This window comes from Vicugna pacos, chromosome 2 (genome assembly GCF_048564905.1).
Source record: "Vicugna pacos chromosome 2, VicPac4, whole genome shotgun sequence".
Lineage (NCBI taxonomy): Eukaryota > Metazoa > Chordata > Mammalia > Artiodactyla > Camelidae > Vicugna > Vicugna pacos.
The window spans coordinates 104,457,633-104,468,005 of NC_132988.1; the positions used below are offsets into that span (position 1 = coordinate 104,457,633).

A 10,373-nucleotide genomic window follows, 5' to 3' on the forward strand; every position below is an offset into this window, starting at 1 on the left:
ACCAGGGCACCAGCCTGCCTTTCTGAAAGTCCCTTATTGACCATCTTGGTGGCAACAGGTATTTATTGTGACCCTGTGGTGTGCCCACCCCTGTGTCAGGAGCTGTGGAGGATACAAAAGATTCACGAGACTATTTGATGTCTATGATTGCTCCAAAATTGGTTTTGACTTCTTAATAAAGGGTAAAATCCCTGAGGGAAAAACTGAATGATGAAATTTAAAAGAGCAAGTTTTTCAAAGTAGGAAGAAACTGGTTAATAGCAAGCTGAAGGGCAAACATGTTTAAAAAAAGAACTAACGCAGGGAAAACCAACACTGTATTAGTGACACATATGATTTGTATGCCTGTGAGCAGGAAAATGTAAAAGGGGGAGAGAGCTGTCTTCTTGAGTAAATGAAGCATAGAAGTTCATTAGGACTCTAAAGAAGTGTTAAAAGAGGAAACCCTGCCTTAAGAGCATCGATGGATTGTAATATAAACCATGTCAGGTAGGTGCAAATTGGAAACTGGAGATGCAAAGGCACGATCTGAGGAATACATTTACCAAAATATCAGATAAATAATAAATTATTAAATATGTTAAAAGCTAAAAGGATCTTTGTGTCTGCAAGGCTCTTAAAATCGAGAGAGAGAGAAAAAAAAAGGCCGGGCTGGTCTGGTGCGAGAGGGTGAAAGGAGGGGAATGGAGACGGTCTAGCTGGATTAGTCCTAACTCTGAAGACACAGGAAAACACCCCTGGTGGAGCTTTCACAGGAAATCACTAGGCCCGGGTCGCAGGCGAGTGAGGGTGGCTGAGAGCCGGGAGGTCCTCATTCTGTGCCCAGGAGCCCCAGAACTGGCGGGAGATCCCACTGCCCGGGGTGGGGGTGCAGGGAGGTCTGTCCCCCTCCCGGGAGTGCCCTTCAGCCCCTCTGCTGCCGGCTTTGCTTCCCGCTGCTCGGGACATGGGGCGAGGTGAACCTTGCGGGGCCCCTGGGCTGCGGGCTGGGGAGAGCAGGTGACGATGCGCCTCCCTCGGAACGCTTCCTCCGAAATTTCTGCGGCCCCCCTGCCACCTCTCCCACCCGGACCGCACCGTGGGCGTCGACCCCACAGACCGGGAGAAAAGCCCCGAAGGCCGGGGCGTGGCGGGGGCGGGGTCGGGGGCGGGGAGTGGGCATGCGCACAGGAGGCAGGGCCTGGCTCCGCGAGGCCTCTCTCACCCGCTGGGGGGCCTGGGACAGGAACTCATCCGCTGGTTTGTAAAACGAGATGATACTACAGTACCTTCCTGAGTCCTCCGGATACTGGTGGCAGGCCTGCCCCTCTGGGTGCCGGGCCGGGCACAGTCCTGCCCTGTGGAGTCCGCAGTGTGAGGGGTGGGCCTTCCGGGCCTTCCTGCAGGCGCCTCCCCGAGCACATCAGCAGCACCAGTCGAAGTCATCGTCGCCGCCATCCTGGGAAGTTGTTACTCCATGTTCCTCGTGTTATAGCCCAGGGAGCTGAGGTGGAGGGAGGCTGGGTAACTTGCCCAGCACTCAGCTGGGAAGAGGTGGCGCTGGCCTCAGCCCCACGTGCCTGGCATCCCAGCTGGGCTTTTAACTCTGACTTTACACAGGAAGCTCCTGACCCATGATCGCGAGGACCGCTGTACCATCGTAGCTCTGACAAGCGGTGTGAAGGAGGACTCAGGGCTTGGTGCGCCCACAATTCGGGCGTTTCACTGAGGAAGTGCCGGCGCTGGAATTCAAACAAGGTCGGAGACCAGGAAAAAACGGAGGGAGTGGTCCTTATGCAAGGAAAGCTGAGCCCCTGCTGAGAGGACCAGCTTGAGGATGTGGAAAGGGCCTGGCCCAGAGCTAGCTGCCTGGCTGGCTGTGTGGCCTTGGCCAAGCTCCTGAGCCTCTTGGACCCTCAGTCTCCTCCTCTGTAAAATGGAGAGAACGGGAGGTAAGACAATGCAGTTAGATGATGGATGTAGAGTGTTTAGCCCACGGCTCCTCATAAGACAGGAGCCCTTGTTAGTGTTATTTGTTGTCATGAACAAAGAAGTGTGAGTGAGAACCCTCCTCTTGCCCCACTCCAGGCCTCTACCTCGACAATGACACCACCTGAGAGCTGAGAGAGGTTGGAGGTGGTCAGGGGGGCCCAACAAACCCTCTCCTTCCATTTATCAGAACAAACAGATTAAACGAGAAGCCAAAGTCATTACTCAGAATTGCCTAAGCTGCCCTGGTGGTGAGACTTAGCAAACGATGTGCCAAGGAGTATCTGGATCTTAATCACGACATGTGACAATGCCCAACAGGCTTCTGAATAGATGAGGCCTCAGGAATCTCCTTGCTCTATTGATTACCCTTGCTGTCTTAATAACCCGGATTTGACCCTTCAACAGCCAGGCCAACCAAACACTGAGTGTTGAGGTCAACAGCAGCTGGAGTGTCCCATGTCCCCTGTGTTATTCCATTTCATATTCGTAGCAACCTTGCCCTTGGTAAATGTCACAAGCCCATTTTACAGATGGGGTAACAGCCTGTCTAAGGTCCCCTCCAGCCTTGCTGGACCCATTCTGTGCTGGCTCACATGTTTTTTAGGAGAATTTTGTAGGTACTTCTGAGTACCGTTCCCTAGAGTCACTATTAAGCTTTTATATTAAGAAATTTAAATACATCTGACTCTAGATTCCTGTGTGGTTCCCTCCTCTTGTCATTTGGGTATCACTTCAAATCTTACCTCCTCACTCTTCCTAAAATGATCTCTACCACTCCCATTCGTCATAACACAGGGTGGAATTCTTTCTCCAGCAGTTATCAAAATCTCACATTGTCTAGTCCATGTGTTTGCTTGCTTATTTTATTGCATGGCTCAGCTCACTGGACAGTGAGTCCCACCAGAGTAAGAATCCTATTGTCTTCCATTCTTCACTGAGACCAGTACATACCCTGCACATAGTAGGTACTCTGTGTCTCTATGTGTAGAGAGCATGGTCAGGTGTACAGAGCTTAGGACCCCAGACCGGGCATGATTGTCCTGCTTACTGTCAGCCCATCTATTGAGCAGCCAGGCCTTGCTTTTCCCATCTATAAAATGGATGATAGACTACTATGCAGCCATGTAAAGTGATGTGCAAAAATATGAAATGACAGACAGATGTTACTGATGTGGTAAGTGGGGAAAAATCAGGCAATAAAACAGCATGTCAGGATGAACCCATGAAGGGTGCCGAATAGAGACATTAAAGGCTTGGGCTGTCAAATTTCCAACCTGAATTTCCCATTGACCAGTGTGCTAGGTCAGTGACATTCCCTGTGCCTCGGTTTTTTTCGTCTGTAAAATGAAGCTGGTAAGAGTTCATGCTGACGTGCTGTAAGGTACTTAGTGTGTGAGAGGGATGCTTGGCACAAAGTAAGAGCCCGATGAAGATGAGCTATTGCTATTGTTGACGTGACTACTCTTGTTTCTGTTGCTACTGTGATGTGTCAAAGGAAAATGAAAGCTTGTGAAATGGGATGGACAATAGAATTCTGTTATTTCAAATATGTGTGTATGCATGACTGGAGGTATACAGATGAGTTTTCTTTTATTCTCTTCTTTCTTCCCTCCCTCCTTCTTTACCTGTCTTTGTATCTTCCTCTCTTTCTTTCTTTAAGCCAACACATGTTACTTTGTGTAATGAGACAATAAAATCAAGAAAAGTCATTTAAGAGTAAAAATAATGAAATAGTGAAATGGGCCAAGTACACTTCCCAGGGATTGGGGACCGTGGGCCCTGGTGTCAGTTCCATCAAAATCGACCTGCCAGGCATCGCACTAAGCCCCTCATACCCATTCCACAATTTAATCCTCTTGGCCACCCTGCCTGTTACATGCTATCATCACTGTCAAACAGACAAGGAATCCAGGGCCCAGAGAGGTCAAGTCATGTGCCTCAGGGTGCCCAGCTGCCAAGGAGGCGGTTCCCAGCCAGGCCCACCCATCTGACTCAGGGCCTAAGGTCTAAAGCACATCATTTGAATTGTGGGCTCAGTACCATCAGCATCGCCCATGAGCGTGCTAGAAAACGCAGGATCTCAGGCCCCGGGCAACTCCACCACCGTCTGCACGGTGCGTGACAGGGTCCCCAGGTGGTTCACATGTGTGGTCAAGCCTGAGAAACCCTGGTCGAGCCACTCTGCTGTGTTGTGTCCCCCAGGTTTCCCCCGTCGCCTGCCTTTCCTCCTGCCTGGCCCCCATGCCTTCTCCCGCTTTGCTGGCATCTCACTCTCCAGACCTCTGCAGGGGAAGCCGGTAGAAGCGACCTCCAAACCACTCTCTTTAGTGACTACTTAGCAGCTCTGAGACAAAGGTTTGAAGAAAAAAAAAAAAGATGTTTGAATCCATAGATCTGATTCGAGAATTATCTACGGCGTGTCTGTATCCATGTTATCCCTTTCCAAATAGTGGACTGTAAGGAGGATATTTTTGTTATGATTTAAAGAAAAATAAATACTGCAGGCTTCACAACCAGAGGCCCTTCTGATATGCTTAAATGTGGTTCAGGGCGCCCTGATTTAAGGGGCTAACGCTAGAACAGCAGAGGTAAATTATCCTGGCCTGTGGGTGTTTATATATGATGATGGAATGCAAACAAGCCTGGTTTGGCTCTGAAAGCAGAACCGGGGAAAACTTCATCTGGGTATTTAATTACACAGGGCAGAGTGGAAGCAGTCTTTTGTTTCCTGATTGGCCCACCCTTGGAAACCCATAGGTCTCTCTAAATCGGAAGGCATTACAGTGTATACGAAGCAACTGGAACATAACATTTAGCAGAAGTTTTCTGCATTTGTGGTTGTGTTCTTCACTGCCACGGCTGTTTGCACTGTGTAATTCACGTATGGAGTCGGATAACATGGTCAGGGCTCACGCCTGCGTGCAGGCCCTTGTATGCATGCGCGCGTGCACACACACACACACTTCCCTAGGGTTTACATGAGAAAACAAAATGACCAAGTCTGGTAATGTGGCAGTGAATTCCACCTAGGCCAAAGAAGGGCTGGAGTCTAGCGTTCCTCCCGTATGTGTGTATATAGGGGGTGCACAGCCAGAGAAAGTCAAGGTTCTGGGCCCCAGCTTCTGTTTTTGCCCATTTCATATGAAATATTAGGGCTTTCTCACTAGTGTTAGAGCCAAGGCAGAGACCTCGAAAGATAAATGATTTAATTCGGGCTGTCAGGTTCTGTTTGTTTGGAAGTAAGGACTCACGAGGAGAAAAGCACATTAATTGAAGTCTCAAGGTGGTAGTAGAGCACATTGTCTTTATTACTGCTTTCTGTGGAGGGGGATTGCTTTTTTTTTTTTTAAGTTTATTCGATCTCGTTCAGTTAACTTTCATCGAGTCAGTCCTGTGCTAGGTCAGAAAATCTGAGTGAATGAGACCAGTGCGAGGGTAACGGACTACAGACACATTCCTCTGGGCTCTTACAAAGGGATCCCCCCCGCTCCCCCAAAGGTGACGTCCAACATGACACCATGTTGAGAGGGTATTTGCTGGGGAGAAAGGTCGGAAAGGCATTCCAGGCAGATGGAACAACAGGAGCAAAGTGATGCCCACGCGGAGAATCTGATTCCCTGGATGGCAGTGTTGGCAGCACCCAGGCCGGGTGGGCCGGGAGCCCTGGGAAGAGGAGCAGAGGAGAAAGTCACTGGAGATGAGACTGGGGAGGGACACGGTATCCGGTTGTGAGGGCTCCTGTGGCTTCTTAGGCCTCACAGGATCAGAGAAAATCCTGAGAGACTTGGGGAGGGGGAGGATGGCTAGATTGGAGGAATTGGAAGGGGTCCTTTTAAGAACTGGGGCTTTGATCCAAAGAGCAGTGGAAGCCACTGAGGGGAAGCCATGGTTAGACTTGTACTTTGAAAGCTTATTCTGTCGGAATGGCAGATAGAGGACAAGAGTGGAGACCGAAAAACAGGCAGGGGGCTACTGTAAGGTCCTGGCGAGAGAGGAAAGTGGCTGGGCGGAAGGTGTAGAGGAAGAAATGGAGAAAAATGGGAAGTTTAAGGGAAGGAGATAGTAGATATGGGTGTTGAAGGGGAGGGAGGTGTCAAGGCTGTTCTTCACACAACATGGTCCAGACCTCTTCCTCTGCCTCCCGTAGACAACCACACTGTGCCACCATCTGTCCTCCGACGGCACCTGGGACTTACAGGTCTGGTCCAGGAGTGACTGGAAGAGCACGGGCTTCTGTGGACGCCTTACCGCTTGGCATTGAGATCCTGTACATTTTTTAGCAAGTCAGACAAACTAGCATGATAGATGATCAAATCTGCGTGCAGCCTTTATTACCTTCTCTCCCCCTAAACTCCTGGCATCTGCTCTATGGCAGGTACTGTGAATTTACTCCCTCAGTTTCCATTACAACACCTCCTCATTAACCTTTTGGTACTTGGGGGTCAGAAAGTAGAAAACTACATTTCCCAGACTCCTTTGCAGGTGAGGTCGTGCATGTGAAAGATACTTCCAAGTGTACACACCTTCTCCAGGCTGACAGGCAGAAGTGAGCAATGTTTGGTGGCTGCTTAGTGTAGGAGATCAGGTGTCCTGGCCAACGAGGTGGCACACAGCCTTCTTGTTCTTCCAGAACAGCGGGTGGTAGAGTTTTCTGATATCTAGTCCCTATTGTCATATAGCTTCTTTTTCTGGCTGCTTTGTTCCTATTAGTAGCATCCAAACCCAAGTCTCTGGCCACCCCCCCCCAAGGAATGATATGAATTATGGCAGATTGTCTGCTTAAAGTATTGAAGTCAGTTCTGTTGCCTGCAAATAAGAACCTGCAATTAACTTCATTTGTTACTATATATTTTCTTTGTGGTTTTACACATAATGTTCCTTTTCTCTAAACAGATTATGAGCTCCTTCAAGACTACAGAGAGGTCATGTGTCCTCTGTAATGTCAACCACAGAGCTGCTGTGGATGATTGCCATTTTTGTCTGCTTGACAGCTAATCACCGTTCTTCTAGAAAGAGGAGATTACCAGATTGCGCCCTAGCTTTCCTCTGGGGAACTACATCTTCTCCAGTCTCAATTCATGTGCTTTGGTGGGGTGACTCCACCAAGAGAGCCAAGGATGGGCATGTGACTGAAGTCCAGTCAGTCAGAGCATGGCATCCCACTGGCTATCGTAATAGTGTAATGATGGGCACGTGACCCAGTCAGAGCCAATGATTTGAAATGGCAGGGTTTTGGGGGGAACTCTTGAGAAGAGAGGGACATCCGTTTCCTCTCTTTCTGTGAGGACCATTGATAAAAATGAAGAGGGCAGCCAGAAGCTGCTGGAGGCTCTTTGTGGGATTGAGGATGAGGTCAACCCAAAGGCAAGCACAACTGTGTTGTTGACGCAGGTTGAGCCCTGCATACACCCAGCCTTTCTAGAAGACAGCCCTGTTCTTGGTCCTTTCAGTTAGGTAAGCCAATAAAGTTTTTGGTTGGTTTTTGCTTCAGCCAGTGAAGTGGGGTTTTTGTCACTTACAACCAAGGGTTTTGACTACAACAGGAATTGTCCATAAGTAGCTCAAGATTGGCTTATCAAAAAACTGAAGATCTTAATTCCCCATCTTCTTTTTAAGCTTTCTCTCACTTCCACTCCAACCTTTCTTAAAGTGACCATCCTTAAGACATGGTTGCACTTTTAACGATTTGATGGAACAAACAATTCAAATAAAGCAGAGATGCACCCTGATCCATTATCCTCTTAAACACTTTGGCAGTGGCTTCTGGAAGGGAAGAAGTTCCAAGTGAGGGCCAGGCAATGAGAAGGGTGCTGTAACTCTGAGCTCTGTCCTGTGGTAGATGCTTCTTGCCACTGTAAAGCATGAGCTCAGACCATGGGCCTTAGCACCGAAATGAATTAGGGTTACTTGGTTTGAATATTACATTCACACTCATTAGAGGTGTGATCTTGGCAAAGTTACTTAACTTCTGTGAATTTAGCCCCAACTGGTTCACAGTTAAAGAAGGGTTTCTTGGCTTACACACTTGGGAAGTCTAGGGTGGTGTCCGGCTTCAGGTTGGGCTAGATCCAGTTGCAAAGATGTTAAGTCAGGAATCTGTGGTGCTTCTTTCCAGTGCTGGCTTTTCAGGCTGGCTTTCCTCTGGGCTGGCTTCATTCTCAAGCATTTGGGTTCATTCTCATGGGCATAACATGGAGCTGGGATGAGCTCCAGGCTTCCTATCCTCCCAGTTTTGCTCTCCTGGCAGAAAGAAGACACCTCTATAGCTCCCATAGTCCTATAGCCTCAGTGAAAATCTGAGCTAGTGCTCTTATCAGGTCAGCTTGGGTCACCTGCACATCCTTGGAGTGAGGGACTTAGATCACCATGATGGGGGGAGGGAATGTTTCTCGAAGGAAAAGCAGGGGGCTGTTATCAGAAGAGGGAACTGATGCTAACTGGCTAAAAACAACAGATGCCCCCTCTTACTCTCCTAGACTGTGTTCTCTTAGGAAAAAGTGGAAATGTTTCCACTTCAAAAGGTTTTTGTAGCTTTGTGCAGTGGCAGTATGGTAGCCAATGAGGTTTACCCGAGGCACGATTATTGCTAATTGAAATCTTTTCCCAATACCCCAATATCTAACTTGAAATATAGTTGGCATTGGCAATTTTTGACACTCTCTATGGAGACTGAATTTTAAAAAGGGGATGGAGAGTTTAGCTCAGTGGTAGAGCACATGCTTAGCATGCAGGAGGTCCTGGGTTCAATCCCCAGTACCTCCATTAAATAAATAAATAAATAAACCTAATTACCACCCCCCAATAAAACAAACAAACAAAAAAGGTTTTTGTAAAATGAAATGAGTGACTGTTTGGGAAGCAGATACCCTTGGTGCCTCACCCATATCCCCACAGCCCATACCATTTCCAAGTACGTGGCTCCAGATTCTTTTATCAGCCTCTGCATCCCTTTCTCTGGCTGCCAGACCCCCTAGGCCCCATACTTGCCACAGGTTGGATGTGCTTGGGAGTTAACAACACCTGGGAGCCGCCTTCAGCTGAGGAGTTGGAGGATCAATACCCCAGCCCCCTTGCCCCTCGAATGGGTCACTCTGAAGTGTGCCTTCTGCACTGCCTCCCAGAGGTTCCCAAGAAAGATTAAGCTCCAGTTGCCCATAGTAGCCCTTTAATGCTTCCTTCACTCCTTTTTTCACATCTCCTACTTCCCTACCTGTGTTTCCTAGGATCTCCTCCCAAATAAACAACTTGTATTTTGACGCACTTTCCTTTGGTCAGGGAAGCCCACTGTAAGACTGTCCTACGTTTAGCATCATGCCTGGCATATTATAAGCATTATGGAACAAACACGTTTGTTATTACTAATGTCATAGTTATTTTGAGGTTCATTTTCTGCTGTAGTTTGTTTTTGCACAAACTGCTGCATCCTTTCTGCCCCTGCCTTTCTGCACTTTTCACAAAATCTCTCTCTCATTATACAATCCGGCTGCCCTCTCAACTTTTTCTTGTCTCACCACTTCTTCTTAATTTTAATCTTTCCGCAGGGTAATTACAACTTTGATGAGAGGATGTACATTTTTAAATAATTACAAAGAAAATTGGCAACTAAAAACAGTTGGTAGACCAAACAACATGTCTTAAGATGGTAAACTTCTTGAAGGCAGGAATGATACTGGTTTCCACTGTGCCTGGAATTAACATATGTGTTTGTATTCAGAGGGCTTTTTTAAATAAGACAAATTAGCAGACTTTATTTTAATAAAGGAAAGAGACTGAGTGAAATCTACTTCCTCTGTACATTACATCTGCTTCCCATCTGCAGTTTTTGCCAAAACGATCATTTTTTATCCACATCCACAACAATTTGGCCTCTCGCATCTGCAGAACGGAGCAACCATTCACTAAATGATACCCTAGTGGTATGAGAGTGCTAATGCATCTCATTTATAAACAAGGAAAACACCCCAGCATCATCTGGGCTATTAACCAATTTCCAGTATGAAATTAATGCAAAACTTATTTCTTGGGGAGAAAGTGCTTACCAATAAAGATGAATTTTCTCGTTAATGGAAAACCATCCATTCAACAAATCACACATTTTCAGTGTGACAAATCGTGACTTGGCAGGATGACCGAGGAATGTATGCAGAAGACAGTTTGGTCTTTCTGGAGAGGACCAGTGTGTTTGGAAATCATATACTTTCTGTTTTGGGTTTCCATCTTCAAATTTCTGGATACTGCACAGCAGGGAGTTGGCGAGGTGGCTGGGGTGATCTTTTCTCAATGAGCCTGTGGCTCCCTCTGCCTCCCAAGGGGTCGTCTCCATCTGTTCTGGGCCCCAGTGGAGGTAGAGAGGGTGGCTTGTTTTTATGTTGTTGGGAACCAGCAAACAAACCTCTGTGTTA

General features: G+C 47.6%; 1 non-coding gene across 1 annotated transcript; it reads left to right on the plus strand.

The window, feature by feature from the left end:
* Window positions 1-8,500: 8,500 nt before the first annotated feature.
* Window positions 8,501-8,640, plus strand: LOC116276830 (U4 spliceosomal RNA). Its single transcript, XR_004186313.1, has one exon. It is a non-coding gene; the product is annotated as a U4 spliceosomal RNA (small nuclear RNA).
* The last annotated feature ends 1,733 nt before the right edge of the window (window positions 8,641-10,373 follow it).